Below are 22,082 nucleotides of genomic sequence, written 5' to 3' on the forward strand. Positions count from 1 at the left end.
TGTGTGTGTGTGTGTGTGTGTATGTTTGTGTGTGTGTTTGCGTTAGAAAGTATGTGTGGCTTTCCGTGTAAAAAGAAAAATATTGTCAGGAAATTAAAAAAAATTAAAATTATGCAAATATAATCTGTGACGTTTGATTTGGCCTACCTACACACACACACACACACACACACACACACACACACACGCACGCACGCACGCACGCACGCACACACACACACACACACAGGCCGGCAGACAGACTGTCAGCTCATAATTATGCTTTAACGTAGTGCTTTATTAAGAAGAGACAGGTCAGCAGCAGGACCACCCAGAAACACATCACAAGTCACCTGTTTCAGCTGAGAGGGAAAAGATTCAACACTCCTCTTTCTTAGTCTAACGCTACACCCAGCTGTGACTCGGTTTGTTATTTTGCTGACACAGTGTTGTCTCAAGGTTAGTGAAATATGTTTTATGGTTCCTTCTTTCTTTGCTTAGACTCGTGCAACCCCTCGTGATTCTTTATGAGAAGAAGTGGTTGCCCGTTTCTACTCATTGGAAACACATTGTCAGTGATCTTCTTCTGACGGTTCCATCTTTCAACAGACTAGCAAGAGAAGCTTTGTTCTGAAGTCTTTCCCATGTGTGTTCTGCTGTAGCCGTTATTCCTGCACCATATCTGATTCTGCAATTGGACCTCACGCTTGTTCACCAAATAGCAAGTGACAGCGAGTGCCACTCAGACTGTGAGAGGAGATGGAGAAACAGATGAAATCAATTTCTGTCTTGTTCGTGGTCTTCCTGTTTCTTGGCCCACGATGACAGATTGTAAAATGGCTTTTGCATGTGAACCTCTTGGTTTTTTGTTTTTTTCTCTTCTTCAGATTTGGGTGAGGGCAAAGGGCATTTAGAGTCGTACCTATGAAGCCGGGTGTGAGGACGTGCACTGACGTTAGAGCCTTTACACTTCAAACCCTGAAGACAAGGAGGACGCCGCAGTGAAAGCACAGGAGAAGTTGGGTTTTGCAACGATTATATCAGGTGAGTTTACTCTCAAAATGACATCTTCTCACAAAAGTAACCCAACCATTAAAAGCAAAGTTTATCCTGTAACGTGTGCGGCAGAATGGAGTTCCCTGTGTGTGGGTTACAACAAAATATTCTATTTCCAGCTTCTGCTGGCTGTATATTTGGCTCCCAGTGACACATTGCTTTATCTGGAAACAAAACCACACGCAACCTCTCTCACAGACACTCGCACACGTGATCTGCACCGCAGTCTTTGACAGTTTTTGGCACTGGTCACAGGCTTAGGGAGGCAGCCATAACAGGTGGAAGGTGATAAACTCATGTCATCACCTCTTAAGAACAACTATAACAATGGATTATCCAAACTACTATTGAAAACAAAAGGTGAGTCATGTTACCGTATGCTGCATCTCAGTTCGCAGGTGTTATCTCCCCCTATTTGTTCTGTATGTCTGTTATATGTGGTGATTATTTTCAGCTTATGACAGCTGTTGGAATCGTTTGAACCAGTTTTCCATCCTCGTCCCGGTGACGTGCCCAATCATTTTCTTTCAACCAGTTTTCCAGCTGCAATAATTTATCCAATATGGAGTTTTATTAGGTGCCTCATATTACTTTTAGAATATCTTGATACTGATGATGCCGAAAGATCCCATAGCTATAAATATGGCTAACTGGCACTCAGCCTCGGTTAAAGTGTTTATCTTTGTTTATCAAGTAATTTCATGAAATTACTTGTCTTACTTCGTTAGTGGAACAGATGGCTGAAGACGTCACTGAAAGATTAGCTGCCAGGCTTCCTCAAATAAATTGGTTAAAGTTGTGTTGGGTTTAGCCGTAATTGACCACGTGGGACACAACTCCGCTGGGTGCTATGGAAACAGTCAACGCTGGTACTTCAGTTATGTGTTTTCAAAGCAATGTTGTTGTTTTTCTTTTTTATTATTTCATTATCACCCTATTTTCTTTATTTTTTAAATGTCTTATTTCTGAAAGTACTGTATGTACCAGATACTACACCTCAAACGGCTGCTTTCATCGATTTGCTACTGGGATTTGCGTAGTATCGTTTTGCTTATCAAATTAACTTGCCAGGGGGGGAAAAAAAGAAAAAGATTTGGCTACAGCAATCGTTCATGTTAGTTACAGCTCGAGCCCATCCGAGAAGGAACCGGCCTCCTCCCCTGGAGCTCCCACATCTTTACATCGAAGAGAGAACGATCAGATTACAACCAAAAGAAAAGAGAAAGAGAGTAGCTGCTTGCCAACCTGCTACACCCCATATTGTTATTGCAGGTGTTAAGGGAGAAGTTACAGCTGTTAATTTCCTCTTCGTGGCGACACATGTGGGGCTGCAGTCACACATGAACGGCCACATACACGAGCATGTTGGCATGCGGGAACACGCAGGTTACAGTTTGAAGATCAGAGGGTAGTTTTAGGGGATAAAACAGCCTTTCGTCCCGTCAATCTACTGACTGAATCTACTATATGTCTTTTTTTTTTTTTTTTACTTGTATATTTAAAAAAGACTAAGTCTGTTTTAATCCTGCGAGTGCTGTGAATGTGTTCACCTTACCCTGATATGTATCATTGAGACAATTCACCTCAAAATCGGCTAAACTAGTGTATTTAATTATGCTGTACTCTTGAATGCAGTTGTTGGGATAAAGTCCACAGTTAGAGCAGAGAGATGGACATTTTGAGCTCCTTGAACGTGTTTTTCTGCTCATTTAATTAGTATCAGACAAATATGCAAGTAACGCAAGAGACAGAGGCTGGCGCCTTCATCTCTGGTTGATCTCATCACCGTCTGATGGACTGACTAGTGCTGCAGCTCCGTCTTCCGCTTGCCAACACACTCCACTGGCACCATCATGTGCTGACGCAACTTAGAAATTCATTGTTACTTAAATTGAATTAGAGCAATGGTTTTCAAAGTGTGGCTTGGGCAGCCGGAGAACTTCAGCAGACATAATGTGGAAGTCAGAAAGATGTTTGTTATCTGCATCAGTTTTTTGTTGTATTCCGAAAAGAAATATGACAGAACAAAAACTTTAAGATATACTACATATTTTACAGAAACACATTTTCAAAACAGAATTTGTTGTAGGTCCGATAGAGAAAATTGTACATTATGAAACACGTTTTAAAACAAGATTGTGACAGCTCTTCCGTTTATTGCCTATAGATCCAAATACCCTGTAAAAATGTAGTGTTAAAATATTGAAGAAAAAAATACAAAAATACTGATTGGCATGTTAAAGCTCGTTTTTTTTAAATGTTATTATGGGTTTTCAAAGTGACCTACACACTTTCCCCTTAAGAAATGATCCTGTACTTTCATAGAAGGGATATGCATTCACAGTAGACTATATTCAAGGAACATTTTGTTCCTGGATTTGAAATTATTATTATTTTATATAGCTATTCATCAAGCATAGTTCACGTTTGCTTCCTCACATTGTATAAGGTGAGTGTTGATGAACAGGTGCTCCTGCTCTCCTTCAATATGTACTGTGACAAGAAGACAACACTGGTTCATTTGTAATTTTCAATAAGATGGAGTTTAATCGATGGCTGCACATGTTCTGAGCTCAAAACTTTCACTAGCAACAAACTGAAAAATCCTTCACATGCATGCACACTTTCTACAATTCAGAGCTGTTTTCTCCTCTTGCCATGCAGGGGCCAGGATGCTGGGTGTTCCCCACCTTTTAAACCTGTATTTGTTTTAGTTTTTGTAAGTGCTGCAAATTAAGCAGTAAGTAACCTTTGGGTGGACAGTTCCAGGGGAGTGCAAGTGGGTGAGGAGTGGGAAAGGGAGAGAAGGGAAGCTGAGAGAAAAAAACCCTCAAATGTGAAAATGACTGGAACTCCCAGGGTTTTCAAAACAGAACTTAAGATTTCATTACACATACCTGGACAACTGAGGGTATGGAAAAACCCCTCCCATGCATGCTCTCGACAGCTGGGTTGGTCAGAGGAATAATAAGAATAATGTAAACTAAATAGAACGGAGACGAGTCCCAGCCAGCGCAGCCAGCACGTGTCAGCTTCAGAAAACTGCTGAACCCCGGTCATCAATCACAGGCGGGTGGGCCTCAGTCACGCTGACAGCTTCAGACAAAAAAGAGTCCGATTTTTTGGGCTGATCCTCCGTGAGTAGTTGGGCCAGTGGCCACTGCAGCTCGCTGAGTCAGGTTCGATTGGATCGCATTCAGAACTTGGCCGAAGCAATACATCAAACCACTGACAGCAGGGTAAAGGCTAATGGTCTTCACTTGTCAATAAGTCCTGTTGTCTGTGCTCTCGCCGGTCCTCCTCGGTGTTGTTTTATTAGGTTTCAGAGTTGGTGTGAGCTGCGGATCATGAATACCAGCTATGTGAGTGTGTTGTGGGAATATTCTCATGGTGGCTTGACAGCCTCCTGGTAAGAGTATAACTGCAGGCAGTAAATTGGTCTAAAGCAAGCAAAACAGTGCAAAGGGAGACAGACAATCTTGAGGGGCCAAGCTGGAGTTTAGTCTCTAAAATTGAACCTTCCCCAGGGCTCTGTCATAAGGACAAGGGGGGATAGGGGGATGTAATGATAGAAGTCAAGGGCAGGGGGGATCCTAAAGACGAAGCCTCCAGGCTTTCTACACAGAGATCTAACTTTGTCTGTGTAAACATGTCTGGAATGACACACACATTGTGTGTTGTATTACATGCGAAGCTTATGTCTGTGTCTGCAATAAGAAGGAGGCATGAACAGTTTAAATGAAGGAATTTTCCTCAATGATTTTATTGCCGCTGGTTGAGACACCACACAGGGTTTTTAATGTGTTGTTTATCCATTTTTAGCCTTTTTTCACAGAGTTAACTGAATATGTTATCCCCTGTGGACATTTCAGTGATTGAAAAAAGTGAGGGTTATCAAGCTGAAGATAAACTAATTGACTGTTTTGTTGGAATCTGGAGAAAAATATTCATTTTAAAAATAGGGCTGTAATTACAATGATAACACCTTATTGGTAGGACTAGTACATGGATTCAATTTTCTGTTGCGAAACACTTTAATATCATGCTTGAATTGTAATTGAGTTGTCAGATTGTGTCAACTGTTACTGCTGGTGTCAATGTACTCCACTATAACGTTTATGTCTCATTCGGTTCTGATAATGTGCAACTATTAAAAAAAAATAATAATAAATCCAATTAACAAAAAAATTGACGTAGAATTTCCCATTTGCATGAATGTCACACAAACATTGCCACAATTTTACTCCAGATTCTTGTGAGACCTTCACAAAATGACATTACCAACCGATGGGCACGTGATTCTTTCACAGCAGTTGCGACAACTGATAAATGTTGACTAGATAAATTAAATAAATTGAATCGAGTCCAGCAATAAGTTTGTCTTCAGACGACAAGCAAAATGGAATCTGAGACATTACAACGATTTATACAAAAAAAGTTTAATTGTTCAAAATGTAATCAGATATTCTGGAAACTCTTTTGCCAATCCCACATATAGTGAAGCTATATGTTAACTTTTGATCCTGCTACCAAGTCATACTAACAAACAGCATTCATCTCATTTGAATTTGCTATATGAGCTATGATGTTTTGCCCGGATCACCAGGCTACATGTTTCTTCTTCCCAGTCTTATTCTTAGAAATTCTCTCCAAGCTGCAGCCTGATACTTTCATAACATCATTATTAAAACCCTTGAAATAGTTTTTCAATCATGTCATAATTTAACCTTCTGATATGAATAAAATGCAACCTCGGTCTGTCTTAAAAATCATAAATTGGCAAGATGGGCAGACTTTGAACATAGACACGCGTCTTGTTCTGGCTCTCTTATTTCACTTGATATGTTTCTACAGAAACCCAAGCGGGCTGTATTTCTCTTGTTCACAGACATGCGTTTATTCTGTGGAGCCAGAACAAACGAAGTTCATCATCAGTCTGATGTTCTCAATCCTCTGTGACTTGAACGGATGGCTCACTGCGTCCAATCGTTTCTTCACCCACTGTCTGTCTGTATTAGACACAGGCTGACAGGACAGCTGTTTCTATGCCTTGTCTTGATCAATTTTGTGCTCGCATATGTGCGCCTTTGCAAGAGATATGGCAAGGCAAATTCATGTTATGCTCCTTGTATAATGGAGTAGACCGTCTCCCAGCTCCAGTGGCTGATTCTGACATCGGACCCGAAAGGGGAATCATCAACAAAGAATTTAGCCGACTTTGATCGCCGGCCGATCCAGCGAAGGTGCGGGGTTAATGCGCTGTGCGAAGAGGAAAGTATGACACGCTCGCCGAAGGTTGGGCTGTGTGCGGCACAAACGCACAAAGCTCATTGTCTAGACAGTTGACCGTAAATGTGCTTTGTCTGTCAGGCAACTGTAAAATAGCTTCCAGTGGTAAAGGACAGACCTTCATGCTCTTAAACATGAAGGAAAAGCAGCTATGACCTCACACTCTACCAATGATGGCTGTAATAAACAAACAGAAGACTGTTACTGCTCACCAGGATATTTACAGACGCAGAGCACCATCAGGTTAATACAAATCTTAACAAAAGATGCTCAGTTTTGTTTTGGCTGCCGTGTGCTCCTTTGTTGCAAACCATCCAATCACATTATTGCGCAGCGCCACACAGATAAATCGTGTCTCAGTATAAAAGCAATACACTGTAGTTTTAAATGTAACATGGATTCAGTTTTTTTAACCTCCGCCTTGGATAGCTACTTAAGATGAATAGTGATCTTTTAGCCTTGTCTCAGGCTTGCACGCCACCAACTGAACATCTCCAGAGGTTTTCTGTAAGAGCCCGTGGAAAAGGAGGAAATGGCCATCCATCACGGACAGCATGTGATGACATGTTTGACCCCGTGTCCTTTCCCACTCTACAGACACACACAAAATACTGCCTTTGTGGTACTCTGCTGATCTGAATGCCAGTGCTTCACCTCGCGTCACATTGTTTCCTCATTTACTGACATTTATCATTACATTTCGGAAGACACAAAGAAGTGCAACCTGTATTTTACATTGACCTTTTTTTTACCCTGAGAAATCTCCTACTTACGGACCATATATGATATTAGATCCAATGTTAACTGTCTCAAAACGGATGTAAACGATTCTTTTTTTCTTTTTCTTTTTGGAATATGGACTCAGACAGAACATTTTCAAGCGATCTACAGACATTTGACATTTACAGACTTGCTTTTTAAACTTTGTGATTCAATATTGGAACACAATTCATTATTGCACCATGTTATGGTTATAAGTGGACAGTTGTATCGTTAATGGTTCTATGGGGTAATTGTGTTATTTTGGATTTTAATTATAACATGGAAAAGAGCTAAGACTCAGCTTTGAGTAGATTGTTGAGGATTACAGATTTGCATTAAATGATATTGTCTGTAATTTGGCGTAGTAAAGAGGTGATGATTGAGCTTAATATGTGCAAATATAGCAAAGATAGGCAAACTACACAATGGAAAACAATTTGATGGATTCACCATAAAGCTCTCAGCTTAAGAACAGAGATATCTGGTTGCAAAACAAATATGTGAAGCTGGTGTTGTGCAGGAGTAGGAGTGTCAGACTATTTTATTTGAGAGGCATTTACAGACCGGTTTAATGTTGAGCCTATGAAGTAAAAAATAATAGCACAATAAGTTATATCAGAACTCGAAATGGTTCAGTTTGTTTTAGTGCAAATGTTGTACTATGAAAAAAAGGCATTCCTTGATTAAGACTCTTTATAAATCCTGAAAATAAAAAGGTCCATTTCAACATTATTCCATTTGTAAGGATGCAAAATGCAGGAACTTGTCTACAAAACCTTGTTTCCCCATTTGGCTCTTTGAATTTTGTTGTTTTCAAAAATGGAACAAATGACTGAACCTTGGGCTTTGATCGTCTTTCCAAATCTGCCACAAGATCTGAAAGTGTTTCTCTTCAGGTTGACATTGACTCGAGTCTGTTACTTCTTAGGTAATGCAATTATCGCAACCTTTATCGTCCATGTTTTCACAAACTCACCCCATGTGGCTTTGATGCAAACAGCACTCCAGGAGAAACCAGGAAGCCTGCGCTCACTGCCGCATCGCTGACCTCTTCGCTCAGATCTCAGTGTTTTGTTATGTCCCATAATCCTAATAACACATTAGAATCCCCAGTGATTAAATTAGAAACAAGTTACTTTTATTGAAACAATTATAGTTGTTATCTTTGTAAGTTATACACTTAGCAGCCTTTCACCGATAATGGACTCCCCAGCTGCCCAGGTTTGGCCCACTGGCTGTTGAGTTCACAATATTCTTGTGACAACGAGAGAAAAAACATGAATGCGAATGACCACATTTATTTAACAAAATGATTGCTGTCGTGTGGTTGGTGGTTTTAGTTCACATGCTGGAAATGTTTGGTGATTTTCTCGCTGACTAAAAAGAGACTAAAACATCCTGCAGATGCAGGAAAGTGCGTCAGAACTCATTAGACAAAATTTCATCTTTCAGCACAACACAGAAAATTGTGTTTGGGCAGTATTCCTCTTAAAACCCCACTGAGTAAAGGACGATTTTTATATTTTTTTTGCATATCCAGATGCAAGTACAATACTTTATTGGTGAACTTCTTAATCTACCACAGCTGTTCAATTGTAAATACAATTAACCCCATGAATTGTGTGATGTTGACTTTGGATTCTGTACACTTTCTCACTGAGTCCTGGTAGCCGTGCTCTCTGAGTATGACTTCATGGGTTTCAGGTTGCCCGCTGTGGCTTGAGTTCCCAGGGGGGTCCGGAGAGCCTGAGTGTAGACCTGGAGAGCAGATCCATGCTGTGAATAGACACTCATTCTCTCCTTCCTCTCTCCCACACACACACACACACACACACATACACACACACACACACACACACACACACACACACACACACACACACACACACACACACACACACACACACACACACACACACACACACACACACACACACACACACACACTCTCTCGGACTGACCTCCCTGCCACCTCAGTCTGAGCTCAGAGTTTGTTATTGGCTCAGTTAGGATGTGTTGACAGATGAGGCAGATGTGTGTTCCCTTCTCGTAGATAGTTTGTCAGTGTTACTTTTAAAGTTGAAAAGCTTTCGGAATTAGCTAAATAAATACCATTATTTGGCTGTAAGGTATACTGGTTAAATAGTATGTTTTCTCAATTAGGAACCTTTTGTTGGTTATTTGTCTTTAGTGTGGTGTTTTGTTTGCATTTTAGGAATAATGATTTGTGTGGGCCTGCCTCTATTTATGGTTGTTTTGATGAGGGTTAGCAGTTCTTTTAGGAAGACATACTGTCTGCATTATTGCATGAAAGGTTTGCATTCGTTTTGCGATTAATGAAATATCTGAGCCACATTAAAAGAGTTCTGAGCTGCACGTTTTAAAAATCACCTCTTAGTTTCAGAAGATTCTGAAACGTTTGTTCGTTTTTTTTTAAACCATTTTAAAAGCCACCAAGCCACTCAGCCATGGATTCTTTGCTGGCGATCAATTCCTTCTGGGGCTTTCAGATGTCAGGATCTCCGCCTGGCAACATCTGTGTTCTCTATCTTAAATACTTGGCAGCAAGGTGCAAATGCAGCCTTGCTTCTCCTGTCTGTGTTGAATCCTAATTTGCTTCGACACTGCAAACTGCTGTTATGATTATTCTAAAATAAAAAAAAAATTGACAACTGCTCCCGGCCAGATGTTGACATATTCATCTCTCCCTTACTTTTGCTCTCCATTGATCTGTGTGTTCTCTGCATGCGAAGAGCTGATCATTCAATTAACTCCATCGGCTCCTCTGCCATTTCCCCCTCGGTAGTTTACACAGAAGGGTCCAACTATCCTGAGCTCTGATGGCAGCGCCTTGTTAACAAATGTGGCAGCTGCCATCCATCTCTAATCCCTACTGCTGCAACCTGCTGCCATGTCTGCTCTGAAAACAGTGAAGGTTGGCTGCAGCAGCACTGAAACCCCTCCTCAGTTGTAAATTATCATTAAAGAATTGATTGACCTTGTAATAATTACTTCTTGTGTATTACATTAACTGCTATTAGACTGTGTAATTGATTGTTGGTTGTCATGACATTTTGTCCATCATCTGTTTTAGTTGTTCATACCAAAGTCAACCCGTCCGCAAACAGCAGTGAGCCGGCTTTCCTCTGTTTTTCTTTTCCACTCCCTCCATGGATACACACCTGTGATGGCTGTCATTGGTTGGGCTCAGAACACACACACAAACACACACACACACACACATGCATTTACAACTAATTCATCAAGGAAGTGCTGACTTTGAGGACTTCACCCTGCTTGTTTGTTTCTTTCGAGCGGTTTTATGTTAAAATTTGATGGGTAGGAGCAGGGAGTTCAGGTATTTGCCCGTCTGAGAGCCAAACTGGAAAGTTTTTGAATCACCTCGCCTCATCAGGGGAAAACTCTTAACACTCGAGGATTGTACACGCTTGAAAACAAAGTTTGACGGGAGGGATTTGTCCATAATCCTGTATTGATCCTTCCTAGACAGGCTGTCTGGTGGACTGACACTTTGCTGTACCTATGGGCACACAGCCACCCTGGCTGCATGCCTCACCACATCTAACTATAGCAGCAAATACACGCCGAGGCCAGATTTAATGGTTCACAGTGGAGTCATTATGTTGGATCGAGAAAATCAGAATTGCACCATTTTGTTTTCCAGTTTAAATGTCACATCCGTGTATTATTTAGCCTGTTGTATGTAAAGCCTGTGTATTGTGGATACTACACTGTTGCTGGCTAACACACTGCATTCCTTGTGGGACTAAACTGCACTAGAGGGAGTCAGCTACATTAGAAAACATTTCCAGTCAGTGGTCAGAGTTTGTACGTCCCGATAATTAAGAGGCAAAAAGAATAAGGAGCCTAAAATATTTATTGCATACATCGTGTTGGAAATGACAACTTATGTAAACATACATTCCTGTAATCCCACTGCTTTAGGCCACATTGCACTAGCTACTGATCACTATTGTGAACTTAAATTATAGTTATTATTCTTTGAGCTCATTTCTTCTTACTTTTATTTGTGAAAACAAAGCTGTTGATTTAGCGTGAGCTGACAATAGCCTACCCGTTCAGTACTCGCAATGTATTCACGGCCTGAAATGCACATTGGCTGACCTTTTTGAGAGCTGTCTACTGCCCTCTCCATGATGGTAGAGTCAGAAGAGTTGCTAAGGGGGCTTGTGCTAGAATTTAAACAGGTTTACAGAAATGAACAAACCATTTATACATGATTGACTTCCCAGTCCAACAAAAGGTCAGTTTCCTGACAATATAGCGCCGCCCACGTAATGGTAATTACATATTAAGTAGAGAAAATACAGCAAGAGGCACATTTGTCTGCATGTTCTCACTAAAACATAGACCTGCATTCTTTATGATTAATTGACAAGTGCCAGTGAATAAAGACTGTTGTCCCTGCCTAAGGATGAGTATTGGAAGCTTTCTGCTTACATGCTCCTTGTTTTTTATTGACATTGTTTTTACGGCAAGTGGGTGTTGAAAAAGAGCTTTTTCTTTAGCATGATATATATGCACACATGCTGACATCAGGATTTTTTTACGAGCCACTGAATGCGTCTCATGAATGCCCATGGAGTAAAGAGGTGCGGCCTTGGATGAAGTGGTGCTCAGGTGTGCTGTCAAAAGCAGCTGTCGGCGCCTCAATGAGGAAGTGTCAGAGAGCACCGAAGGAGTTGTGGATGAAAACGTGAGTGTGTTAGGCAGACATGTTTGATTGTTAATTTCCTGAGATCCACTCTGTATAAGCTTTGACTGTTTGCAGTGAAATAAATTACACTGTAGCTGGCAGGAGTTGAACTGTAAAAGACAGAATATTCTGCCTGTGATCAATCATTGCACGGCTATAAATGTAGTCGATTCACTGCTTGTTTTCCATGTCAGTTGACTGTGGCCAAGTGAAACTGATGTTATAAGGAAATTACAGATAATTACCAAACCGGAAGGCCCAGGAGGTTTATGTAATAATATCAGGAAAAAAAAATGACCATCACAATCACTATGTTGTAGTGAAATACCAATCCATCCAGATAACAGAAATATGTCCACATGCATTTCTCAGCCTGCATAAATTCAATTTATATTCATATATGTTGACTTCTAACGCCCAAATTAAATATAGTTGGATTAAAAAGTTGTAATGTAACATGTCCAGAATTGAACAATGATTAGACAGAAGATATTTTTAAGGATGTAGGGGGTTTTCCTGCCTTAACCAATAGATATTTCTTTCTGTTACCACAGCACCAAATGCCTCGTGTGTGTAATTCTTTTCTATATTGGTCGGATCGTCCTAAAAACATAGCAATGAGACTTTATAATTTCGCAAATTGGGCAGTCTTTGAGATGGCATGACAGTTTCTGCAGTTATTTTGAAATTCTATGCAACCAAGGTGCAATTTGGCATAAAAGAATAAGGAGGAAAGGACTTCATATAAAATGGTTGAGTATAAAAATTATTAGAAGACAGTTTAAGAGTGGTATTCGGCACAAAGCTTTACAACGTCATGTTTTGGTTAAAAAAGGATAAATGATCTAGTGCTTACAAAATAAAATTCAAGAGCATAATAATGAAAGTTGCAATGTGTTGGCCTGCTTTAGCTTTAACTTGCACCCATCAATTGTTACCTATGGATCTGCTGTTTTACAATCACATCTTTCACTGTGGAAAAAAACAGGAAATCTACAACGATATGTAATTCTTGTTGTGATACGAGGTCTGTGGCAAACAAAGGCAACTGGCAGCGCCTGAGCCACATGTGGCCCCTATTCCCCATCTTTTACAGTCTACAAGGACATTTCTAAAAAACTTGTCGGATGATGGTAATTTTAAGCATGTTTGAGATTGATATCAATTGAAAGAGCCCCGAAATATTAGATTATTCAATATATTTCAAGATGAAAATCTGTTTGATTAGTAATGAAGGCGTACAAAAACTCCCACATTTCTTATAAATCCTTGTAGTAGATGTGCCCTCTCCTTGTTTGTCCCTTTGGTGGTGAGGAAGAAATTTGCCCGCTCTTTGTTTTGAGATTTAATCTTAATGCTTGAGAGCTGACAGCTCTGATTTACTTATATCTAGTTGATGTGATGTGTCTGGTCTTCCGTTGAAGTACCTTTAATCGCTGCGGAAGAGATCTGTTTAGCCCCACCCTGAAGTAAAAACAATTAAGTTGAAGGGTTATGTGTAGACCAGACCCCAAATTTATGAATATGTATTCCCAAATCACTTTAGCACTCTTTTAGTCCGGCTAAAATGGATAATAGCTACAAACCAGGCACAGCTAAAATGGTAGGTGCAGTCCGCCTGTCTGAAGCATCTGTCTGTGGAACAGCAGTTTGCAAAACATCCCCATCAATCAGTTGAAAGAACTCAGTCAGTGGCTTTGACGACCAACTGGGAGCCCAGCTACTTTCCAGAATGAATGTCTAAAGGCCGAGTGAGGGATTCCAGGTCTGTAAAGTCAAACAGAGTGTGTGAGCGTGGCAGAAATAAAGCAGAGGAGTCACTGATGATAGATTCTAAATGCTCGAGAAGTATCATGCCATGCTTATTGGTGTGCGCCAGTGTGCCAGAGGAAAATAAGGAATAGACGGGAAAAAAAGGAGAGAATAAGAGACAATAGCTGGAGTGTGACAGAACAGACAGTCAAAACGTGTGGTTGCATTCTCGCTTTGTTCCATGAAATCACAGTTGTGGCAGATGCAGGATAGACGGCGAGCAGCTGTTTTGCTCTCTGTTCTCCAGTTACAGACGCTGGCACTGCCTGCGCTCTGGGGATGGGCAGAGGGGCACGTTGTTGAGTCTTGATAGTGTTTGTTCTCTGAGGGTGGGCACAAAGAGTCCTCAGACCAATACTCCTCCAGTATTCTTGGCATTGGAAGAGAGGAACGTGGCCGAAGGTGTCAAGAAGAGTGGGGCTGGTGTCAAGACATAACATGCAGCTGGTCCCGCTCTCACAGGACCTGTGGCGCCATTAATTACTCCGACTGTGGAGACTACAGCGAACTCAAAATATTATTGGAAAATCACTTTTATTGTTCCCATCGGTAGATGTCGGATCAAATTAAATTCAACTACGAACTATTTGACAAATCTGAGGCATGTGTTGAGATTTGTCAGAGTTAATAATAAACTGACACATACTAGAAGTGTTGCACTTAACTGAAGTGCAAATGGATAAATGATTATAACTCAAGCTTTTTATGTTGCAAAAAAAGGTGATGAGAATTTAAATACGGTGCATCCGGCTGATTGGATCTCTGCATTAGTGCAAGCTGCAAGAAATAGTGGACTTAAAAAAAAAATGGATTCATTTATCTGTGCCTTTGGTTCGCTCTGATCAGTGTGGAGTTTGACATCTAAAATGTGATGAACAATGTCTCCCTTTGAACAGCTGTCTGCCCAGTTTGTCACACACTGCATGTCTCGAATTAAACGGACTAAATAAATGCTCTCAGGGGTTCAGTTTGGAGCGAGGAATGCATTCATCACTGTTTCAGTTGGGTGTATTCAGCTTTACAGAGTGTGGTTTTATTATTTTTGTTCTAAACCGAGCTTGAACACTCTGGACCAGAATCACACCAACAATAATACATTTGCAGCTGAGCTCCAGTGACTCGGCTTTTAAAAATTTCATTACGCTCCCCACATCTTCATCCTGCCAATCAATGCGGCGCTGAGCTTTTGTGTTGATAATAGTCTCCTGCTGTCGAGCTCAGCCCTCGATGGCGATAACTAAGACAAGGTGCATGGACACCTTGTGAGTACGGAAAGCAGAGGGTTTTGAAAGGCAGAAACAGTCTAATGAGGTGCTTCTGCCAACAAGTTTCCAGTCTTCATAGCCAATAGCCAGAGTCGAGAGAGCAGAAAACAACCAAATGCAATCATTTGCAGAACATCAGCGCTTTTCCATGAAGTCAGTGTGAGTTTTACTACTGTGTGTGCTGACTGCAGGGGACCTCTAGTGAGGAAAGGTCTTAGCTGAGAGATTTAAAAACGTGTTAAATTAGATCAAGTTATTCAACATTAACACTTGTTAAATATTGTGTCTCTCTCACCATAAGTGATTTTCCTCTTTATTCATCTTCCTATGTAGTAGTGTATCATTTAACAAACTTTATCCCAAAAAGTTTTTTTTTGATTTGTGCAGCATTTTGCGAGAGCCATCTCTTTTTAAAGTTTCCACATTATTTCCATTAAATCCATTCATATGACCGAGTAGAAGTAGGTACAGGCCACACCATTTGAAAGGTCATCACATTGTGCCAGATAGCATTACAGTATGGAGAATTGCTCTCATGTGGTGACACACACACACATACACACACATACACAAAGGCCATGTGAAACAGTTTCCTAATATTAAGCACAAAAAAAAGGGGGCGGGGGGGGGGGGGGGGGGGGGGGGGTTCATGCAGCCCAGTGGTGAAACATAAGTGGGAGTCCTCTGTGAAAAGGCACTTTTCCACCAGAAGCGCCAGAATATGGTCTCACTGCACCTGATTGGACAGCAGCAAAAACTGCCTCTGACGTATGTTCTGTTTTAAGAAGATATTCCGTTCCTCAAATGTGCCTTCTCTGTCAAATTATACAGATGAAAAGATGCAGAAATAAAGACTTTGTTTTCGGTTTTCTTGCGTTTTACAGATGATCAACTAAGACCATCAATCACCATGAACACCAAGCACAAAATGAAATGTGTAATCATGGAGTTGGGAGAGGATGTTATCAGAGATATTGAATCATTACAGCAAATACAACAAAATATTACAAAAAATTTAAATTATAGATGATTTGTCAAAGTCAAAGTTGTGGAAAACCTGGACGCAACATAAGAGATTCAAAACATTTTGCCAGACCTAACAAGGGATACACCACAGAGAATATTATATAGTCACGACTGGAAATAAAAATTGTGGAGAGCCAGCTTAGGAAATACCTCAAACTAGTATCACATCTCAGTGCATCTTGTTGGTAGATCAGCTTCCACACGTGTGCTTGCAAAATGTAGTTGGTGCCCTTTTATTTTTTTAAACATCCCAGACCATAATGATCCCATTAAGAACTTAAAAGATCCCAAAGGAACTGTTAGAGATTTTATGTGAAAAAAAAAAAGTTTTTAGTAGAACTCGCATTTATATGAGGAACATAAGCACGAGCCCTCCTTGTTGGTGGTTTGATCTGATCTGATTCGCCAGTCGTCCATAAGCCATAAAAGCCAACATCGCTGCCAAGGGATGTGCCAAGGCCATGAGAAGACAACCACGTATTTTCATACTCCATCCATAAAGACGACTGTTTACGGGGTATTCCTTACGGCTGGAAATGATGTGAAACGCCGGCTCATGTTTTACAAACGAGAGCCCAATTCAGACGTGCAGTCTGTACTCTGCAATTTTAGAAGTGAAAACTATGTCTGTGGTGGGATCTGATGATGCTCTGTCATAGCCGGGGCCGCCTGGTGTTGTCTTCCTCCTTGTCAGCAGCGTGGGGCTGGTGCCCCGGGTGATGTGCACTTACAGTAAGTGAAGGAGTGATGTTTCAGAGACGGCTAGCATTTCCAGTATTTATCGACGTGCTGCGAGGCGGCCCGGGATGACACTGCATTCAGATACATTAGTGGTAGACGGAGACTTGACGGGGCTATCGGAGGGAAGGAGAAGGTTGAGAAGTGAGGAAGGCAGATGTTAAGACATCACCTTGCTTATAGTTGGACCCAGAGGCATTGATCGCAGGCCCATCGCTCCAAGAGCTGCTTCCTGTGTTTTCATCGTGCGATCATTGAAAGAGAGCAAACATAAACGTCTGGAGGGGGGGGGGGAACTGCTTTTAGATGGGAGGAAAATCTTTATCATAACACATTCACAGAATATTTTATACATGAACATTGCCTTATTGCTTTTTCATTTTGTTTTTTTCAACCATAATTTGACAGGAGGCAGAACTATAGTTGAAAATAAGACTATTGATTTGTCCAAATGACCAGATTGTGTTTTCAGTAAATGTGCATCTAATTGTTGCGTTCACACAAAAGAAGATTAATTACAGATTCCTGGTTCACAACCTGGTGGAGCATTTATCGTTGTGTTCCCCCTTATTTCCACAATCAATTGAGAGATCTTTTTTTTTTTTTTTTTTTCTTCTTCAGAATATACAGTGTCTAAAATGATAAATTTAAAAAAGGATGGGCATCCATGATGCACCAGCATCTGAGACTTGAAGGAACATATGGATAAACTCTATGAATTGTTTTTCCACATCACTGCACATGAACTACAGTCAAAGTACTTGTAATTTGTCACAGATGTGAACTATTAGGACAAAACTATTGTGATTGTCATGTGGTCCTCTCGTCATTTACAGACAGTTCATCACACACATCAAAGCGTCTTTTGCTATTCCCATATTGACGATATAAATATTTCACTGTACGTTATCCTCCTATTAAGGTTTTTTTTTTTTTTTTTTTTTTTGCAGCTCCATTCTTCAAAAACAAATGAGCTAAAATAATAAATATTCTTCTGCAGACACATTTATTTTCATCCGTGGTACTGGACTGTGACGTGTTTCACGTTTTCTTTGTGTGTGCAGTTTACACATGTTCAACCAACATCAGAAGAGCCGGGATAATTATTGCTAACATTTGTTTCAAAGCTGCTGAGACCAATTTGTCATCAGGCCAATGAGACGGCCTTCTATTTTTCCAGCATGTGCGTGTTATGATCAGGAAGATAAATTACAGTGAGTGCAGACAAAAGAAGCAGGGAACTGTAAACCTTCTCGCTTTTCCCACCGAATTACAAGTTTCTGTGCAAGTTTAACCTAAACTGTTAGGACTGCTTCTCCTAATTAAGGGAATAGCGCCTGATTGACAAATGAGCGGTGGGTCAGGCGGCCAACCAGAGAGAGGATCCCTCTGCCAAGACTGAGAGGCCCCTGGATTTCCCATCAGCCACATTAGCAGATGGTTTAACACTCACTCAAACCTTCCTGGAGTAAAAAAAAAAAGAAAAAAAAAAGGGATGTCTGCTCATCTGCTTTTTGTTTGAGCTGAAGGATCTCCGTGGGCATACCCCCCCCCCCCCCCCCCCCCCCCCCCCCGCACACCGAGTATGAGTAGGCAAAGAAAGAAGTGAGAATGCTGGGCAATGACAAATGAATGGAAATGATAGTGTGGATGATTGTTTCATTGATTGATTGCCTCATATAGTCACTCACCCTACTACTTCGGTTCATTTCTGTTGTACACTAAGTGCTTGGGATAAGGACGTGATTTTGCACTCGAGTTACACCTCGGACTTGACCTTCACTCCATCTCACATGACTCCAGACAACTCAAGAATACTAACTTGTATTTGAGCTTGTTGAAGACTGTATCACTCGGGTGCTCTGGACAAGAACGCAAATCGTTCGATTTGCCTGGGCTTCAGACCAAACAATGTCAGCGAAAATAAAAGCTACTTCAATTCAATACTTCTATCGGATTAACATGGCCAACAGAAAGTACTTTGTATATTTTGTGAATACAAAAAAAAAAAAAAAAAATTGATCCAAGATGTGCAGAGCAACAGCTGAACGTGGAATCTTAAGCACGGCGCATATCTTTGTTGGCATCTGCAAATCCAGCTCGCCTGGACAGGAATCGCTCTGTTGAGCTCTGAAATGGAGGAAATCCGTAAAAAGTAGAGGCTTAGTTACAATGTTCTGTGACAAGAACAACAGAAACTTCGATTTTGATTTAAGCCCATGCACATTGACTCTTTAACTGATTTATACAGAGCTTAGCAAGAACACATACACGTTGTCATGAAGAGGAAATGCAGAAATAGCATTAATGATGAAGCATGGTATTGGGGGAGATTTTAAGGGGTTTTTGAGATCGCCAGTAAGGCGCCAGTTTCTGCAGCATTTCTAATAGTGATGCATGCAATTTCTTTTTTTCATCAAACTGCTCATGCCTTCAGACAGTGCTTTATTTTTAAAAACATTTAAAAAAAATATTTATTTCATTAAATAAACATTTTTAGAACTGACTGTACTAAATGCAAATGTAAATGATTAAAATGAGTACTTACCAAAAATTCTAACATCTCATGTTAAATTTGTTTGTCAATCTGTCTGTCTTTTTTTTTTTTAACATTAAATTCTCTCCAGTTTTTTTTTCAAACCTAAAATATAGTTATCCAATATCACTTGAACATTGTTTCACGTTATATTCCACGGCCACATTCAGGAGGAGCTCCGCTTCTTTATCGGAAACGGCAATGTAAACCGTGTAAACCGGCAACAGCAGAAACAATGAAAATGATGCAGTTTTCACGTAGGGACACTAGTGGGTGCTGTTTATGTTATGTTGTTTTGGTCCGCTCAGTATCAGTTGTTTGTAAGAAAAAATGTAATCCAGATGATGAAGTAAATGTGTTCTTAATTGGAGAAGTGGTGTTAAGTTCACTAATTACGAGCACACACTGCATTCACTGTATTTTCGCACATGCCCAGAACGATTTACTATGACCATAGTGCGCATGTGCTGTAGCAGCATTTCAAATAGAACAATGTTTGAACAATTTGGTTCCAAAGTGGAAGCTGTTTTCAAAAAGTTGTATTTTCCAGTAGCTCTGAGCGCCGTTGTCGTGTAAACGGACACCTACAATGGAACGAAAGTTTTTCGATTTCACTTGAAAGCCAGCTACTAATTGGCCATCAAAATGCTGGAAGTGACCCACTCTGTTAAAACTACTGCTGTGCATACTGTATCACTGGAGCCTTCACACCACTCACAAACACACAAAAGAGCTTTCAGCGTTACAGCCTGGGAAGGGGTGTGGGTGCACATGGAAAATATGCACAGAAGACCCCCCCCCCCCCCCCCCCCCCCCAACCCTGTGCTCCCTCTCGATCACACTCCGGCAACACAGAGCAGGTAGTTTATCCAGAGGCAGTGGACTGGCTCATTCGATTAATTCCCGCTGAATTAAAAAGTACTAAAAGTACAAATTGTCCAAACAGCATTAATCACAATGTCTAAGAGCACCTGGCTTAATGAACAGATTCTTTCTGGGGGTATCTGTGAGCGGTTCATTTGCCATTGAAACTCCACCTGTCTGTGTCAACTAGTCCGTAGAGAGGTGCGTAAGCGCAGTCAAGTAGCTGTTCCAAAGGTCTGGCTGCATCCATGCTTTCATGCATTACTACAGCCAGTAGTGGGGAGCATGTTAAAAGGATCCAGTGTGCAGATTCCAACATAAATGCCAGGCGGACTTTTTACTGATCCAAATACACAGTTTGTACAGGACCTCATGCAGGTTTCATATTGTTTTTGTGACGTTAAAGGTCAAGGGCTCGACACTCTTATGAACTGTATTTTTGGTAAGAATAATGATAGAGTGGAATCTATTGGTTATTGATGATGGGCTTGCACCTTTCCCTTTGTCTTTGACCCTCTCTGCTGGTTCTTTAGCACTACTGCTAACTAATGGTAGTGAGAGACAGGTGGAGCCACTCTGTAGTGGTGGGGCTATCGCTCACACTAGGCAATCTTTTTCTTCTTGCAGGGTGAACAGTGGAAGGGGGGGTGTGAACTTTTGACACACTCATCCCCCCCTCTTATCTGCGAGGCTTTGCTCATTGTGGGTTACATCAGCAAAATACTTATTTTCACAACTGTCCTGTGAAGATTCTGATCACATGTGTGTAATTTTCACCCTCAATTGATAGTTCTCATGTCATTATAGTAATGTTGGCCTTTCAGAGCCATCGTTTTTCTTTGTTATTATCCCCTATAAAAATCTGATAGCTCTTATTGTCCTTATTTAAAGTTATCATTGCGATACAGCCTCGTTGTAATTATCTTTTCTTTTACAGTCTTTGTGCCAGTGAGTGTGTGTGTGTGTGTGGTGAGGTACTGGCTCTGCAGTGACGTGTCTATGTGAGCGTGTCCACTGCACGCAGACATGTTGCAGTGTAATGCAACCAGGCAGGTGTGAGGGTCACAGCCAGTTTGTGGGCCAGCGTCTTAACCCCTGCTGTCTGCTTTGTCTGACCGTCAGAGGAACTCCTTAATTAGACCCTTTGGTTTGCAGCGTCTGCCCGACGCAGCCCAGCACACACACAGCAACAAGCCCTTCATTAAATGCTCCTGGATGACTTAGCAAGAAGATCCCTGGTTCTCTGTTCCTGCTGCACAAAGGGCATGCTTAGTAAATCACTCCTTATTTTTCACTTTGAATCATGAGAACCTGGTAGTTGTGTGTCTACCGAGTGCTGCTAACTTTTATGCAGACAAGCTGCAATTATTTATCCCTGCTGGCCATTTGTCCGTGTGCCAAAGCTGTAAATGTTGCCTTTTTTTCCTTGTTTCTGATCAGAATGATTAATTATGGGTTTACACAATGTTATTTCAACAAAATGTGGACTTTGTTTAGTGTATGCCTGCCACATGAGCACACACTGTGAAGTAAGGTGCCAAGAAAAAGTGATCGAGTGGCCAGAAAATGAATGAGAACAGAGCTGTGAAGGAATTGACTGAAGTGTGGCTCAATGGAAATGAGTTCTGCTGACAAAAACAAGAAGGCTCAGTCTGTGCACATCCAACAAGACGTGGTACACTGACCTTCAGTGGCAGGGCATAGAAAAAAAAACCCCAAAAAAAACCATGTGGAGAGGAAGGTTTTTATTGTGCTACTCTTGGCCAGTGCATTTTGTTGCCTTTGCCATCCATGGAAATAAAATCACTGTGCTTTTTCTCAGTGACACCTTCAGAGCCTGACAGACTCCCCTTCACATGAAATCCACCTGTAAAGTTGTATAGCTGTTTTGTAAACCTCTGCCCACAGTTGAAATCTGAGCCACAGGTGTGTCTCAGGTGCAGTCACCAGCTGGCCCAGAGAAAAGGGCCTTACACGTTGTTGTAATTACGTATTAATCACAGTTGGGTTCAGTTGT

The 22,082-nt window shown here is 41.0% G+C and overlaps 1 protein-coding gene across 1 annotated transcript in view; it reads left to right on the top strand.

Annotated features, from left to right (window-relative positions):
• bmpr1bb (bone morphogenetic protein receptor, type IBb) overlaps positions 1–22,082 on the top strand; it is a 52,281-nt gene that overhangs the window by 5,330 nt on the left and 24,869 nt on the right. Inside the window, exon 3 of the mRNA XM_080476874.1 lies at positions 867–1,023. The gene's annotated coding sequence lies outside the window, so the exon portion shown is untranslated. The remainder of the gene's footprint in view (positions 1–866; positions 1,024–22,082) is intronic.

Source organism: Lipophrys pholis (genome assembly GCF_963383615.2).
Source record: "Lipophrys pholis genome assembly, chromosome: 12".
Classification (NCBI taxonomy): Eukaryota; Metazoa; Chordata; class Actinopteri; order Blenniiformes; family Blenniidae; genus Lipophrys; species Lipophrys pholis.